Source organism: Aythya ferina (genome assembly GCF_964211825.1).
Source record: "Aythya ferina genome assembly, chromosome: 2".
Classification (NCBI taxonomy): domain Eukaryota; kingdom Metazoa; phylum Chordata; class Aves; order Anseriformes; family Anatidae; genus Aythya; species Aythya ferina.
Window position 1 is genome coordinate 89,366,814 of NC_140297.1, and position 18,105 is coordinate 89,384,918.

The window sequence follows — 18,105 nt, forward strand, 5'->3', positions numbered from 1 at the left end:
ACTGGGGTTCTTTCATATTCCGAGCTCAGAGGAAGAGAATTGTTGATTTCCCCTTCTTTTTTCTCACATGGAAATAAAAGGTGAACTGCTCTACAAGTATGAGCAACGTATCAGAATCAAGCTCTTTTTGTCTGTAATCCTTTCTCAAGAAAAAGATTTATCACACACCTTCCACAGATGTAGGGGAGCAGGGAATAATTTTTGAACTACTCTAATTAAAGTCAGTTTGGGCATAGTGGTACTTCTCTAGCTGTTTCTGAGACATACGCATTAGCAACAGAGAGTGTTGCGCTGTCATTGCGAGGCGCCTGTGGTGATGACTTCAGAAACAGAACTGAATTATGTCACCACAGCACTTTGGGAACAGCTGCCTCTGTGCACGTTTAGCTGGGAGGGACAGAGAAGGGTGCTGGATGTGATGAAACCACCTGAAGATTTGTGGATCTCCCCTTGAGGGGCACAGAGAGGGCCCATGCCCTTCTGTAAGTGTTGTGATGCTTGGCTGGGGAAAACAATGTGGTTTTGTTGTGAATGCTTCATTTTAGTATTCTGTAGTTTGTGTCAAGTCCTTACAGAAGCATCAAGTTTGGTACTTTGCTCAATGATGTAGCTGCACAGAGTGAGAACAGACCCAATGTACGGGTGAGGGCCTCTGCACGTTCTCTTCTCCCTACAGACAATCAACAAATAAGGGTAGACAGAGAAGAAGAGTGTGCTGTGGTCCTCCCATAGACCGCAAGTACTAAAGCATAAACAAGAGGCTTAAGAGTCCCCCTGTCACGTTCAAATTCAGGACAGCAATGGACTTCATCACATGGGCTGGCCTGTCGAGTAGTGTCTCAGGCTGTGGTGTATGAAGATGCACTCCATCTGCTTTCAGGGTAGCAATTGCAGTGGGCAAGCTGCCTGACCTTAACATTTTTCATTCCATTTTTCACCTGAGTTTTGCTGGTTTCCCACCATTCACTCTTGGTCTAGAAAAAATAGAAGAAAAAAAAGATTTTTTTTTTTTAAAAAAAGGGAATTTGGATCAAAATAAAAGGATTCCCTTTCCATTAATTACATGTTCTTAACTTGACAGATTTGATTATCGACTTAGAAGGCAAATATCTGGCCAGAATGCAAGACTTATGCTCGCAGCGTGGGACAGCTCTCGTAAGGGTGATTCAGGGTAGCTTCTGGAAAACAAGACGTCAGATCTCCAAAACAGCTTTCTTTGTGCTAGTGTAGGAAGGGCGAGTAAGAGTAAAGGTAAGAGTCCAGATACCGTAAGAAGCGGAAAGTGTGAAGGAAACTTCCTTCTGGCTGATACGGCTCCATATCTAGTTGTCAAGTATGAAGAGAGCAGTTCTAAGTTTCTTGGGGAGAGGAAAACAAAGAGACTGGGAGATTGTACAAAGAAAAAAATGGGATTAGCTATTTCAGGAAATCACAGTAACTGCAAATAGAGATTGGAAGAGTGCTTTAAGCCAAGACAGAAACTTTTTAAAACTAAAACCTAGGAGTTGGATGAACCAAGAAATGAATACATTTTGATTATGCAGTTGTGTCCAGTGTTATCTTGGGAAATATGGTTTCCACGTAAAATGTATCTGGGGCTTGAAGTTTTCCTAACGCCCTTCTCTGTGTATTCCCTACTGTTTGGTAAGCGATGAGGTCACACTGCAGACAGCAGCACGTCCTCTCCCCACTACTTAGCTGTCTGTTTTCACAACATGTCTAGCAACAGAATGGCTTGGACACAACTGCGCCTATGACCGAGTTCATTCAAGCTGGTGGACAAGGTAAAAGCTCTGGACAAGCGAAGGGGAGGGAGGGATGGACATACAATATGATCACTTTAATCTCATTTCTCTAAGAACCCTTGCTGAGAAAACCAAACAAAACAGAACGGAACAGAACAAATGAAGCAAGCAGCCAGCTTGCTGGAGACATTGTCTGGGAAACAGTGAAAACACATGCAGACAAAAACATACCAAAAGACTAACTAACTCTTGGAGCTTAATTCTACTCCAACAGCATAACCTCAAAGTCCTGTTTCTGTTCATAACAGGCTGGTACAGTAACATGGCGCATTTGATGACTTTGCAGCATAGATGTCAGGAATGCAGCTTGGGATCACCTCCTTCTACTTAGAGTTCAGTTTGAAGGGATGAGCAAGTAATTTTCCCTGGGTTGACGGAAATCTAAAGTCTGTTTTCTAACACTCTTACAGACACTTCTCTGTCCATCGGCCTGTCCTGCCAGCTCTGGTGTGAGTGTGAAGTTGTGGCAAGAGGGGTTTCCCGTTCCTATTTCACCTGGTGGACACCAGCTTTCCTAGGAAATTGCTGATGTTGCTGAGGAGGCAGCAGTATCAAAGCCCTAGATTCAGAAAGAAGCAAAGCAAGCTAGAGGAAAACTGTATGTCCTGGTAATTTTCTTTCTTTTTATTTTTTCATTCTTCACTTGTAAGAAAATCTAAGTCTTTACACCATTTGTTTGAAACCACAGCTTTATGGAAATGCTCACGGGTGTGCTCCTTCACCTTGTTTGGAACCTGCTTAACCTCGCTTCAGCTATAGGACACCTATGCTCAAATTTATGCTTCCCATGATAAAGCGGCGTTCTTTCGGTATTCTTTTCTGTGATGGTTGCAGGTGAGGTTGAAAAGAGTTGTCAGTACGATTCTTCGTTTCCTTTGCAGTATCCAAAACTCCGTATTACAGCGGATCTTCTCCTCTGATCTGAAAAGCTTCACAGGCCAAAAGAGAATTGAGATGAAGAAGGAAATAGAGAATGCTGACCAGTATATCCAATTACCACCCGTAAGTTTTGTGAAAGAATCTGGTGCATTTCTGTAGTGGTAGAAAGTTAATAAAGTCATGATCGTGCACTTGAAGGCAAGCAATGCTCTAAAAACGAAGAATGCAAGGCCCTGGTTAAGGACAATCTTCAGGCTGCTTCTCGATCAACAGCTCATTTGGTTCTTCCACAACCTCATCTCCGCTTGCTTAGAAGTTGTGAAGGTCGGAAGCGCACTCCGTGTTTTTCATCCCCTCTGTGTATCTTTTCCCTAACAGCAACTTCTGTCTTGGCTCTTCACATCAAGCTAGAGCAGTTTCTTTGCCTCCGCAACCTGCAGGCTGTCCTCTCGTGTGTACCTGTGGTGGACTGAGGGTAATGCTTGTAACGCACACAGATGCTGTATTCACTAGGACTTTTAGAAAAGAGAGCAAGAAGCTAACCTGCGCAGCAGTTTCTTAGGTTTCTGTATATCTATCTCTCTCTCTCTCTCTCTGCGTATATATTTCATTACTTATTTACTTATTTAAAGATCCTTTAAATATAGTAGATACTTTAAGAAAGCTTACTGGTCCTTCTCCTTCACTTGTTTTCAACGTTTACTTTTCTAACCAATCCTTAATGTTACAACATTGGATTTATTTAGTTCTCAGTTCTTAGAAGTTCTCAAAGCACATCAGTGACTTCTGTATTTCTCAATCTTCCCATCTGCATTGAGACCTCTTATCTGAATTTAGGTATTAGGCGAAGAAGAACACTGAAACCAGCTGAAGCCGTATCAGCATAGATGCTTCTATGCTAGGAAGTAATTCAGAGTGCTTCCATGGTGTACTTTAGACAGATTTCCTCTGGTCCTCTGGACTCAGCATCCCCAAGAGATATTTGAAAGCTCTCTGAAGGACCCGTCATTATCTCTGACACTGCAGTCTCCATTAGGAAGGGGTAAATATTCCTTGCCCTTGTGCGAAGGAACTACTCAGTTAGCTGTTTCTAACCAAAATCTCTTTGTTGTCTTCTATTGACAGACACCACCCGGCTAGCCAAGCTAAACCACTGAAAATGGAAGCAGTGGGACTACTTCCAAACCCTGCTGCTGCTTCTAAGCAGAACTGCGATGTAGGGGAGGGTAGCATAGGGGAGGGGAACATAAGGTAATGTACGGTAGTGTAGCGAAGGGGAGTGTAGGGTAGTATAGGGGAGGGGAGTGTAGGGGTGTGTAGGATAGTATAGGGGAGGGGAGTGTAGGGGTGTGTAGAGTAGTATAGGGGAGGGGAGTGTAGCAGTGTGTAGGGACAGGGAGCATAGGGGAGAGGAGGGGAGGGGAGGGAAAAGAGGGGAGGGGAGGGAAAAGAGGGGATGGGAGGGGTGGGGAGTGCTACCATAAATAAAACTGTCAAATACATGACATTTTGGATCTGGAGCCAAATATTTGTGTTGCTGAAGGGATGCAAGACACAGACTCCTGATGGCTCTTGAACAGGAGGCGTTTATTGCCCTTTTTCACTACTACATGTCCTCTCCCCGTAGCCCCACGTGCTGTCCACGCGCCCGAATCTATCATACAGTTGGTCAGAGACCCTCAGACATGCGCCTGGAGCCAGCCAGCTCAATTGCCCACTGCCCAAAGGTCCTCTTTAACACTGTAGCCAATTCTTGATCTCAGCCTTGCTCAAGGTTTTGTTTCTACCGCTTGTTTCCTCATTACCTCTAATTCAGGGACCTGTGAAACAGCGCGAAGCCACCTGAAAATTCCCTCCCCACACGTTGCCATTCATTCCACAACCTGATTTATCGCTGCCATCCGCGCATTGCACAGTGCCATGAAAGGTTTGGTGTGCACAGAGGTGGCTGAGGATTTTCAGAAATAACTTTCCTTAAGAACTGCATCAAGACTTTTGCTGGAAGGCAAAAGATCGGGTGATTGATTAACGTAGGGATGGCAGCTGAGCAAGGGAAGCATCTTCCAAACTTCCAAATATTTCCTGTATACAGAACCACAACTCCTCTGCTCTCCGGTTAGGAGTTTCTGTCACCTGCTTAGGAAGCAGAAGCAGAAAAATGGGATTTAGAGGATCCAGCTGAAGCGTCAGTGCCTGTTAGAGGAAACCATCAATTTACGGGCTTTGAAGAGAGTTTGACCAGTTTTCCAAGGAACGTGTACTAGTGCTGCATATATATGTATGCAAATATCTCTACACCTGGCTTGTATCAGAACTAGAGTGGCCATCAGGACTAGGGAAGCGGTTGTCCCTCTGTGCTCGGCTCTGGTGAGGCCACACCTTGAGCACTGTGTTCAGCGAAGACCTCGAGGTGCTGGAGCGTGTCCGGAGAAGGGCTCTGAAGCTTGTTAAGAGTTTAGAGAACAAGTCTGGTGAGGAGCGGCTGAGGGAGCTGGGGTTGTTCAGCCTGGAGAAAAGGAGGCTCAGGGGAGACCTTCCTGTGCTCTACAGTAAGCTTAAAGGAGGCTCCAGAGAGGTGGGCATTGTTCTCTTCTCCCAAGCCCCAAGTGACAAGACAAGAGCAAAAAACCTTAAGTTGTACCAGGGGAGGTTTCGGTTGGTTATTGTGAAAAATTTCTTTGCCGAAAGAGTTGCTCTGGTGGGTTTACGTGGCAAGGTTTTGGTAGCAGGGGGCCATAGGGGTGGCTTCTGTGAGAAGAATCTAGAAGCTGCCCCATGTTAGATAAGGGCTCCACTGCTGGCCAGAGCCAAGCCAAGAAACTATGTCGTTTGTTCGTCTGTGAGAGCATATTTAAGAAAGGAGAAAAAAAAAATAACAACAAAAAAAAAGCTGCTTCACAGGGAGAAAGAGAGGAGAAGCAGCCCTGCAGCCCCCCAGGTGAGTGCAGCAGGAAGGCAGGAGGTGCTCCAGGCAGGCAGCAGCAGTTCCCCTGCGGGCTGTGCAGGGAGAGGCCCCCGGTGGAGCAGGCTGTCCCCCTGCAGCCCATGGGTCCCACACGGAGCAGATCTCCACGCTGCAGCCCCCCCGTGGGTGGAGGAGCCCCCGGTGGAGCAGGTGGATGTGGGCTGGAGGAGGCTGCGGCCCATGGAGAGCCCCCGCAGGAGCAGACCCCGGGCCGGAGCTGCAGCCTGTGGAGAGGAGCCCCCGCAGGAGCAGGGGGTCTGGGGGGAGCTGCCGCCCAGCCGTGGGGGACCCATGCTGGAGCAGTTTGCTCCTGGGGGATGGATGGATGGACCCCAGTGGACGGAGCCGTGTGGGAGCAGTGCTTGAGGAGCTGCTGCCTGTGGGCAGCCCGTGTGGGATCAGCTGGGGAAGGACGGCATCCCGTGGGAGGGACCCCATGGGGAGCAGGGGCAGGGAGGGACTGAGAAGGAGTGAAGGATATGAAGCATTAGGGACTGATCGCAGCCCCCATTCCCCTGTGCCACTCAGGGGAGGATGTGGAAGATGGTGGATGGGGCGGAAGGCATTTTTAGTTTTCTTTTAGTTTGTCACCTTTCAAGTCCACTAGTGATAGGCAATAAATTATATTATCCAGTAATCAATCTGTTCTGGCTTAAAATTAGCTGCAGTTTTCTAGTCTGGCATGCTTTGGCTGGGGAGGAGGTCCCATAAGCAATCCTTGATTGCAAGTGTGTGAACAGCCCCAGAAGATGAGACAGCTGGGAGGGTATCACCCACAGGCTGTTCATGTCAGCCCATCAGCTTTATGGGTATAGTATAGCGGCAGCAAATTTTTATTTATTATAGATGCTGTTCCAAATGTATTGCATGGTGACTGTTAATAAACTCTCTCACTTAGAGATGTTAGAAAAAATTTCAAATGCTGTTTGTGTTTGAGATACAGTTATTCTCCAGGTTTGGCACTAGCAAAGTTATTTACCTGTTTAACAATGCTTTGTATTTCCCTGTTTCTGAAATGTGGCAATGTTTGTTTTTAGAAGTTGAATAATCAAATAATAAAACTGATTTCTACTACACTGTGCTGTGGAGGTTTTTGTAAGTGAGATAAGGAAGGAATGGGAATGGACTTGTTGAGATGAGGTGTGCCTGTTATTTGTCTCAATTTACACCTTTGATAGCTTTGATAGCTTTATTTAAGCCTTGACAACCTAATCCTTATGATGGCAGTAATAAATGTTCAATTAATCCCTCATGACACCACCAGAAGAGTGAGCAAACACTATGGGAAATACCTTTTTTTTTTCAAGTTGAGTCGCAAGTAAATAAATATTCAGGGAATAGCTTATAGTCACTGGTGGGCTGCTTGCAAATATTTCATTAATTACTTATAAGTTCAGCTACCGATGTATATTAAATATTTGAAGTAAAGATACATTTGCTGCAGAAGGAGGTGGATGGTACCTAGTAGAGAGAGTTTCAGCTGCCTTTTTGTAGTCACTATGAGCCACAACCAAACCTTTTCTTTTTTTTTTTTAACTGCTCATTTACAGTTGTGCCTGATATTGTAGTCCCTCTATAATGGCAAATTTGATAACCTTGTTAAGAAGTTGAAGAAAACATCAGAAAAGGAAGTAACAAAGACAAACCATTCTTAGAGCTTACTTACATTCCTAAGGTATGGCATTGACGAGAAACAACCCACTACCACCTCTCCCTTCTTCAGTTTTCAGTGGCTGGACAGATGCCAATACAGCTAGAAACCCTTCAATGGAAATTATTCATACCTCAACCTGCCTTCCCAGTCTACTCACATGAAGACGTTTTATCCCTCTGTTAACGCTTGGTATTTGTGACATCTAGCAATTCATATTACATATTTAACTGAATACCACATAAGTATTGAAAAGTTGCATTCTCCTCTATCACATTGGTTGCCCTGGCATTAGAAATTTTCATAAACTAACAGTATGTGCCTGCACCAACATTTAAATATAACTGCATATGATGTGATGTACAACTTCAGAAATCAATGCTTCCTTTATGGGAACTTTCTCAGACTTGTTTTCACTCTGCATAAACATTTTCTGGTTACCTTTAAGTTTTTCTGTCTCCTAAAGAAACATGCTAGTTACCAGTGGTCCTTGCTGAATTAACTAATAAAGGTTTGGCTCCCAGTGGTTTGTTATATTTTCATTAGCCTCATAGCTGGCTGAGTGGGCATCTCCACTGAAAATAATTTAATATCACCAACCTAACAATCCTCTTGAGATAAATGTGTGCTAGCAACAATCAGCAGTTCCCAAATGGCCTGGAAAAACTAACTACACATATTCCTCCCTTGTACCAGATGAGAAGCACAGCAGGCTGGTTGGAATTTGCATGTGTGAAAAGCAGGTAACATCAGGTGCCCTTGCTGTGTGCCTGGGCACAGCACAGCTTGTCTCACAGTTCTGCAAGCCCAGTCACAGAGGTCCTCAGCAGCACAGCTCAGCCCAATCTGAGCACCTGAACAACCAGGCTGAGTTCAGTTGTCAGCACTTTACAACACTGTTGCAACAAGAATTGTTCTTTGGAATCAAGATGACCATGAAAGACAGAGACAAGGACACTAGAAAGTCTTGCTAATGATCATATATTATATATAGGTATAGAAAAACATAATCATCTGTAAGAGGTTCAGCATTTTCCATTGGTGATAAATATGTCTACTTACTGATTTGACCCAAAAATCCAATTAACAATCTCTTGGCTAGATAGATGTTCTTCTATTTATTTGGAGAGAAAAGAGCTTAATGGATATTTCTTCACTCTTTATGCTCTGGAGGGGACTATTGTCTTTTAAAGTTTTAATGCTATCCTGTTGACCTGATAATTCATTCTATCTTCTACATACACATGTGTAACTCATGGCAAGCCTTATCATGATAAGTATATTTGGCAAGATGATGAAACCATCATAGCTTCAGGTCACCTTTCCTAGCTTCATATCAAAGGTTTCATATCAACAGCATTTTATTTCAAGAAGCTAAAAGATACATATAAATCATATAAATTGACAGCAACAAAAAATACTTTGCAGCAGCAACATACAGAAAAAGGAAAGTTTTAAGTTTACACTGTAAATGTACAAGGCATGAAATGTGTCTGTTATCTTGTACAGAGGTATGAAGTTGTATTACCCTGAATAGCTTTGCCATAGGATTTTGACAATGTTACAGCATTTACAGTGAAAATGTCAGCATAAATGCTATACAGATTTTGTGCAGAAGCAGTAAGAGTTTTTTTCTGCACTGCTTTCTAAGCATAATGGAAAGAGTTGTTGGTATTTGTGACATCAACTTATATGGTTGCTCCTCATTTCTGGAGCCATAAGCCATACAAAAAGTTTGGAATATTATTAAGCTGCCATAAGGGACATGTCTGACAAATGATGGAGTTTTCTAGTACAGCATACATTTCTCTAAGAGGGAAGTGCAACAAGACTTTATGGCATCCTGGGTGCTGTGGCTGCCAGAAGAAGATAGTGGAAGATTGCTGAAGTGATCAGCAATCACGTTTATCAGTCCAGTCTGGGTAGAAAATTAACTTCGTCATAGAGTGAAAAGGTGAAAGATTAAGATTTTCTTGATGTCATTGGACTTGATGGTACATAATGCCATTGAAAGTCCTTGACCTTGCAGTGAGATGAGCAAATCCACATCCCATCTCCACCCACTCTTAAGTACATGATGCAAGGCTAAACAACCTACATGACAGGTGCCCAGGCTTTATCCCTCGAACTTGGGGTTCTCAGGACTCATATGGGGACTCAGACTTCTTAAAAGATGTGATTCCTGTGTGGGGATGAGGTGGCTAACTTCCATCATATTGTCAGATTCCCAGTTTCTGCATAACATAGGAATCATGAGATCAGCCATTACAGTTATCAATGGAGTCAGTAAATCTCCCTCAATAGTCCACGAGGCCTTCCAAGCCAGCAAAGCAATATCTCTTTAAATAAATACAGTGAAAACTCACAGGGTAGAAATAGAAAACCTGCAAATGGCTCTAGACAGGGTGGGTGATGTTTGAGTGACTCAACACTCCTCAGGGGTACAATTTGGAAGAGAAAGGACTTACAGCCTCAGAGGCCTCAATTACCAGCTCGCCAACAGTAGGTTTCTGCACCCCAAACTGATTATCTGCTGATTGGCAGATTCAGCATAGCTGCACAAAATGAGGCTGCAGAACATAATTATCACAGTCCTCATGACAGGCTCAGGTGCCTGGAACACGATAAGCTGATGACACTGGGAAAATATCAGCTCTTGGCAGAGAGCTCTGGATGACAGTGCTCCACTTCAGAAAAATCTGTGCTCACAGCTGTTTATAGTAGATCCATATAACAGTGTGGTCCTCCACAATGCTGCTGTCTGCAGTCTAGATCTGTCTATTTTGCTGTTTCTTTGTGTAACTTCATCACAGCTGGAGAAAGTGAGACCTTCCAGAGGGTTGAAGTTCTGGCGAAGTTTGACTGATTTGCGGAAAACTGACTCCACAATCAGTAAGATTGTAAAGTAGGTATGTAAAGTAGGTATGTTTATTCAGCGCTGGGCAGCACGGGGGTAGTCCCACCAAAGTCGTGCACACCTTAAGCGGCAACTTGCTTTGGTTATATGCAGTAAAGAGTTACATGAATTCATATGCATGAATTTTCCCAGTACACCTATACATATGCATAACCTGTCCCCGCTTAGTATTAAAATTAGCTCCAAGAAGTCATTTCCATAAACTCCTGTCTGCGCTTGTGCTGTGCCTTCTGGTGGTGGGCGCTGAAGGTTGTGAGGATGAAGTAAGATGTCTTCATCAGGGTTGAACTTTTCACTTCATCTCTTTGCGCATGCTCTCTGAGGTCTTGGTCACAATCTGGGCCATGAGGTTGGTTTGGTCTGGTTCTCAGGGTCCAAGGGGCTCCCGTTATCTTCACAGAATCACAGAATTTCTAGGTTGGAAGAGACCTCAAGATCATCGAGTCCAACCTCTGACCTAACGCTAACAAGTCCTCCACTAAACCATATCACTAAGCTCTACATCTAAATGTATTTTAAAGACCTCCATGGGCAGCCCGTTCCAATGCCCAACAACCCTTTCGGTAAAGAAGTTCTTTCTAACATCCAGACCTAAAAGGTCTTGAGGCTTGCATGTTTGACATTCTTTATCTTGTCCTTTTGTGAACAGTCCTCCTTATCTTTGAGCCCTTGGTCAAAGTCCAAACCACGAGGTTGGTTCTCAGAGTCCTAGGGGCTCCTGTTATCTGGAGGCCTAAACACAGCACAGGCACAGTCCATTGTAAATGTAGCATATATTAAGCAATGAGTGTTGCCTACTTATTAATTCTTAATCAATCGCTCTCTAATTTCTAATCCCATGTTTCATGACTTTATCTTGAAAGCTTACGCATAGTGGACATGTTCTCTCCTTGGAGATACTATTCAATACTGAATTAGCAGGCTGAATTCAGTAAAGGAATTCAGAAACAAGCGTCTTGGTTCAGCTGGAAAAAAATAAACACTTACAATGAAGCTCTGCATTTCTCTTCCTAGGGGTCTAGGAGTCCAGTGTTATCACCAACCATGGGGCTTGTCGATCCCCATGGCCACGCTCCCACAAGAAGTTGCATAGATTTGGGTGTCCCCCCCAGATCTCTGCTTCATCCAGGCTTCTTTGTCACGCCTCTTGCCCTGCGCTGCCTGAGAGAGGAGCATGGTGGGATGGGGCTGAAAGCACCAGCGCAACAGCTCCTGCACCCCCTGCCACAGGCACATTGTGGGTGTGCTCCCAGCTGCTGCCGTGGGAGCATGCAGGCACCCAGTGCCGGCTAGCACTAGGAGGAAGGGGCATGGAGGCACCAGCACCCCACTGGGCAGGGCACAGGAGGCACGTTCACACTGGGAGAAGGGGAGCCTGAGCCAGCACCCTTGAGGGGTGCTGGGGGCAACCCGCAAGGGGAGCTGGGGGTGACCCGTGGGGCACCAGGCCTCACACCGACCTCTGTGACAGGTACACGGAGCCCCCTGCCCATAGAATTGGGGCTCTGCCTAGGAAGCACTGGGGGATTTTTGGTAGCTGCAGGGGATTAAGATAGAGGTGCAGCCTGAGCAGCTGCAGCCCTCAGGCACCTTTGGTAAGCATAAAGAGGAGCACCTGCCTCAACTCAGGACCAGTGTCCTACACCTCAGCAGCAGCGCAGACCTCAAGGTGTAGTACCAGCCCCCTGCAACCCTCTGCCAATGAGAGCTGCGATGACAAGCTTTGGTACCTCAGCCTGGCCAGAGCTACCTGGGGAAACCGAGGATGGCAGCTCCCCATATCCTCCTATCAGCCTGGCTCTGCTGCAGAGCCCACAGGAACCCTGCTTGGGTTGGGATCAGAAGTGCTGGACACAGACAGCACCAGCTGTCCCCTGTAAAGACAGCTTTGGGCACCACGGGTGTCAGGGAAGCAGGGTGACTCCAACAGTTCTGCCTCTCGCCCTCCTGGGTCTGGGGCAGCTGACCTCAATCAGCATCCAGGTGGTTGTAGGACAGGGAGTAACTCCTGTGGTCTGTGTCAAAGGAGTCATCTTCTTCTTCCTCAAAAAGCTGCTCCTCAAAGAAGCTCCCACCCAGGCCATAATCCTGCTTGTGGAAAGAGATCTCACTGGAGGTAAGGTGGGAGATGCCGCTCATGAAGTCAGCAAATCTCTTGGGAGACTGGATGCGGGAGACTGCGGTCCAGGCAGAGAAATCCATGCTTCTGCAGTAGCTTCAAAGCTCCTTGAGGGCCTTGCGTGTCTCCACCTCGCCCTGGATGCAGTACTCCTCCTGAGTCAGCAGGCAAGGGGGGATCAGCCCCAACTGGGTGCTCTGTGCTCTCCTGCCAGCAGCATGGCACCAGTTACTGCTCTCCCAGCCCGGACAGGGCACCTAGCATGGGTCCAGACCCCAGGGAGCTGGGCCAAGATCTGGCGGTGGGATGAAGCAGAGCTCATGGCTCCTCACTATCAAGGGAGGCTCCGACATGCGAGGAGTGTGGTGCTGCCCTACACCAACCCTGGGAGGAGGGGAACATCTCCCCGTTCTTTAACAAAGAAAGTGCAATTAAAACACAGAGAAAAAACTATCAGGCATACTAATCCTATCTTTAACAAACTTTGTAACCACAACCCTGGGAGAGGCAGGCACTGAGTGCTTAAAAATTTAAAGAACGATTTAAAAAATTAATAACATAGCATGCTTTAGCTATCTTTTCCTGGGATCACACACCTACTCTCCCTTTTTTGTTTTTGAAGCATAGCTTTTAGGGTACCACAGGCTTGTTCACTAATTGCTTGACCCATGGGGAGAGTGAGGTATACCCGTCAGATGTTGAATATCCTGCTGTTGAAAAAAAAGTGGGTTGCGTGGGCCACATGTCCTGGCCCATTACCTGTTTTAATTGTTTTGAGGATTTCTAATGTCACAAAAACTGACAGAAAATGTTTACACACACCCTTTGCCTTTTCTCCTGCATGGACAGATGCAAAAATACAATCAGAAAAGTATCAATTGAAATATAAACATAGTGAAGTTTTACAAATTCTGGCAAATGTGTAAAAAGCCAATCCTTTAAAGTCTATTACTATTAATGTCTATGACTGGGGGAGCATAGTTGGAGATGGCAATCCTGGTTGAAGTGCTCTCCTGTCTTCCATGACTTCATTAATTTTTCTCAAATCATGTAACACTCTCCACTTTCCATTCATTTTCTTGATTATAAACACTGGAGAGTTCCAGGGCTAGTTGTGGGAACAATATGTTGTGCTTTAAGTTTTTAAGCAACTTGGCCTTTGGGTCTTATCCCTCCTGGATCGAAGGGAAACAGATCCAGCTCCTTTTTGGGGCCTATAGGGCCTGGATCGAAAGGAACGTCCAGGTCATCAGGGAGTATAACAGAAAAAGTCTGCAATGGCAGTAGCAACAGGGGGGGGCAATGGCATTGCAGGAGGATCGGTGGATGAGCCCACAGCTCCCTCACTACCTGGCAAGCCGCACGTTTCTGACTGTGGTCCCACATGGCTCTTTAAGGCATCAGAGATTGCTTACCAGGTGCTGAGCAATCCAGCTGCAACCTTGTAGTTTTCAGCAGCAGTGTCCCAAAGCTTGACCTCAATTTGGTCCTATGTTTCAGGATCATAAACTGTCTGATTCATAATACAGGGAATAAACTGGAAGGTTACCAGGACATTCTCTGTTTCTAAGGACATATGATTCCCCATAGTGTGCAACTGCTTCCGTTTGGCCAGTGAGGGGCAGTTGTGTGTGCAGGTCCGCTTCCCTCAGCTGGAGCTTCCTTCCAGCTCAAGTGCACTTCCTTTTAGGAGTGACTTTCAGTATGAGCTTCCTTTCAGCGACTTTAAGTATGAGCTTCCGTCAAGCTCGGGTGCACTTCCTTTAAAGGACTCTCAGTAGGAGCTTCCTCTGAGCTGTTTGCTGTGTTTGGCCAAACCTATCTTCATGAGGCAACCAGTGTCCTTGCTCCTGTTCTGTTAGCCTGTTCCCTGTTCCTGTTCTTCAAGTCCCTGTTCATTTTTGTCAAGTCCCTGTTTGGGCACCATTTGTGGTGTAATGGACCACACAGACACCAGGGTTCTTTTAGGATCAGTAACTGTTGCTACTTTATTGATGACATAACTTCAACTCCCTCTTATTATGCTTTGCAAGATCTAAGGGCCATGAGTACACCAGAGCCCATCCAGGCTAACCCTCTAATCTGAATTTAGTGTGTGTACATTTGCAGAAAATAAATTGTTTTACACTCAATATATCCATCCTGCCAATAAACGAACTTTTGTTTGCATGTCAGTGGGTGGTGTGGTTTCGTTCTAGTGGCTACCCCACACAACATCCCAATGCCTTAGAATTTTGCAGTGTATTTTCCCTCATAAAATGAAATGTATTTAACCTCAGAAAACTGTAATTCTTACTTGAAACAAGATTTTTCATTTTACCACCAGTCCTATTTGTGGAAGAAGTACATTACTGAGAGAATCCCAGACTGAATGTGCAGCTGCGTGTACAGGTACTATGATTCTCTTTGTCCTCAGAAGTAGAAATTTCTTACTTACAAATTTACACAATATGAAAGAATTTTAATTGCTGAGAACTGTACACATGTGTGAAGATGAACAGTTTAACTGATCTTACAATTTGCAAAAGGTAATCTAAATAGTGACTTGTCTTTAAATAGGAGACAAATAATATGTGTTCTGCAAGGTAGTCACACCTTACTTTTCACACAGGACTTTCATCCTGAAAGATTACAGAACCAGGATTGTTTAGTTCCTAATGAGACAGCAAATTCAAAGTGTTTCAAAGTCCTTTGTTCCTTACAAACAAACAAACAAATAAATAAATGCTGCAGACCTGGCATTCAAATAACGGTATTTAGTAATTGTGCACATAGTTGGCCAGGTAAATACATATTGATATTTTGACTTATGTCTGGCCCCTTCTCAGAGATCATAAAGCTCTAGATAAAATACTCAGTCAAGAGATAATAGCTTATTAACCAGTGAAGCTAGCTAATTCTAAAGCGCAGGGAAAACAAGGATTGCTTTTTTGCCTATTACACTTTCTATTAGATCTTGAGTAAGACTGCTGTTATGTAAGAGATGAGAACAAAAATCCAGCCATCCTTGGGAGAAAGTGTTATTCCTAAATGCTAAGATTTTCTAGCATTTCCAGACAAAGATTTTCTAGCATTTACATGAATGTCATCTTAAGAGCTGCCTGGAAGATTGGGGTCTACCTGCTGCCCTTGAATATACCTGTAACCCTTATCCTCTGTGCCATTTAGGTAAAACAAATCACATGTAAAACCTCTATTTCATATATGCTCTAGTGTGAATTCATTTCCTGCTTGATGTTAACTAATCAATGTGACTGTAATAAATCAAGTTACATGTAAAGAACCAAGGAGGAAGAAAAGAAAAAAAAATCATTTATTAATGAAACAGAATGTCACATAGAAGAGGAAGAAAGCTCCGTTGTGTCAAGTCCTTATGAAGACCTCACCCACACAGCTGCTTGTGGAGTGTCAGGATACATACTCAGATTCTGCCTGATCATTGAAGCTCAGCAGAAATGACAGACATCAGTGCACAGCCGTAAGAGAAGCACATCAGGTAAGCATCAGTCATGGATGGCAATTTCATGTTTCCTGAACAAAGTGTACTTGCACAAAAGTACCTTGTCTGTTGAAACAGTTCCATCTGTGAAAAAAAAGTGGTGGCCAATTCGCCAATAGTGGGAAATTAGACTTTTGAACTGGTTTTGTCCTAAGAGAATGTGGGAAAGGCAATTGCTACCTGGTTCTCCTGAACTGGTCATGACCACTGCCTGAATAAGGGTCTCACTGGGAATAAAATCTCTAGATGACCTAGACGATTACTCAGACACATAAAAACTAAGATGACTTCTCTTGCTCTAGCAAAGCCACTAGTAGTGCTAACAAGGAATTCAGCTTGATATAGGAGGCACTGTGAGCATGGAAAATTTTTAAGTGCAACCACATGAACCCTTTGGATTGTAGCCACAGCGCTGAGAGCAAGCCATCATTACCTAGAGGTCTGCTGTTGAATTCAGATGGGCAGTAGCCAAAGCAGTGTTGGAGCAAGATGGAAAGACAGATGAGGATGTAGATAGTGCAATTGCATTTTAAAAGTATAGATAAGACATTCTGCCTTGGTATAGATGTGTTAATGCAGACCAAAAGCAACCCAGGAAGGAGTGGATGTGTATCTCCTTTAGAAAAAATAATTCTTCTTTTTCTTAAGTAAAGTATATTTTGCTTCTGTACCGTATAAACTACAGTTCTCTTTTATCAGAATGCCTGCAAGTAATCCTACTTGCAATTTATTTTAGCGGTAGAAAGGTAACAAAATTAATGAAAATGTGGAAGTTAGATAACTTAATTATCAAAGTTGGCAAGTAAATCAAAGAATCTAGCTTCTGAGATATCTCAGTTTTATAATGGATCTCAGGAAACATTCTGTGATTATGTAGTCTTAAACTGAGAAAACAAGGAAACCTTGAAGAAAACAGGAAGATTACTAGCTTTGACCTAGCAGAAGCAAGGGAAATAAGGGATAAAAGCTAAAAAACTAGGAGAAAAACAGCTGAAGGAAGATTCCAGTCTGACCTATGGTAACCTTTTGCTCATTAAGGACTATTAACATATTAAAAAAAAAAAAAACAACTATCAAAATGCTAATATATGCAAATGTGAGATTTGGTGTTCCCTCCTGCTGGTCCTCTGTAACATGCAAACTCAGTAGAGATATAAGTTAGGTGAGCTGAAACAGCCAATTAAAAGTAGCCAGAGAGATAGTTTCACAACTTCACTCTGTATAAATAGCAGTGATTCAAGTCAGAGGTGTGCTTGCTTTGTGAAAGATTGCCTAGCACCTGTCTTTGCAGAGTTATATAAGTAATTATTTAATTAAAAAACCTTCATGTGGATTTTGACTCTGTGTGCTTATTGGCAGGATGCACCAGTCATGAACCTATGGATAGCAATTACTCAGACACATAAGAACTAAGATGACTTCTCTTGCTCTAGCAAAGCCACTATATGGTAGTGCTATGTGCCTAATAAAACTAAATAAGTTTTAGAGATAAGAGATAAATATCACCATGATCTAACTCCTCTTCAGACAACTTTAAGACAAAATAATTGTGAAGCTAGGGCTGTCACATATGTTTTCTGACTGTCAGCTTTGCACAATAACAAAAGAATAAAAAGAGAACAGCAGTTTAAAAATGATGCTCTGGACATTTGAAATGGAACATCCAAAGCAAGACATTTAAAGTTTTAAATAGAAAGGTTCTTGTTATAGAAAAGCTACTGCTCTTCATTGTAAGTTTAAAGTAAACGTCCTGCACTTTAACTCCAAAAAAAAAAAAAAAAATCAAAAAAAGACTTTACTTGTTCCTTTTAAAGAAGCATTCAGCAAAGTGAAGTGGCAATTTGTATCACCCAAATTAACTGGTAACAATGAGGTTGACCCAACAACCCAACAACAGATGAGAATTAGAGCTTTAATTGCTGGTCCATGTGTAAACATCCTTGGTGAAGCATTCAGTTTTAACATGGCACATATGTTCAAGCTGAATTTATTCCTTGAAAAAGAGCAGTAGCAACATGTAAATGAATTTCTATAGAAAGTTGGAAATAATTACCATGAATCTCCAAATATTGTGTCTTTCTTTTGATATTGTATTAGCAGATGCAAAATACTTGAGAAAATATTTCTACCTTACCTAAAAGTAGTGTTGTGGGTTTTTTTTTGTTTTGTTTTGTTTTGTTTTGTTTTCCAGCTTGAGTAAAAGCAGTTGTTTCCTCTGAACTACAACTTTTATACTTTTTGCCATGCCACTTTTTTTTTCATGGAATAAA

The 18,105-nt window shown here is 43.5% G+C and overlaps 1 long non-coding RNA gene across 1 annotated transcript; it reads right to left on the reverse strand.

Annotated features, from left to right (window-relative positions):
- Positions 1–214: 214 nt before the first annotated feature.
- On the reverse strand, positions 215–2,110 carry LOC311432277. Its single transcript, XR_014689935.1, has 2 exons — positions 1,977–2,110; positions 215–974 (listed from the first exon to the last, which is right to left on the reverse strand). It is a non-coding gene; the product is annotated as an uncharacterized lncRNA (long non-coding RNA).
- Positions 2,111–18,105: the final 15,995 nt, after the last annotated feature.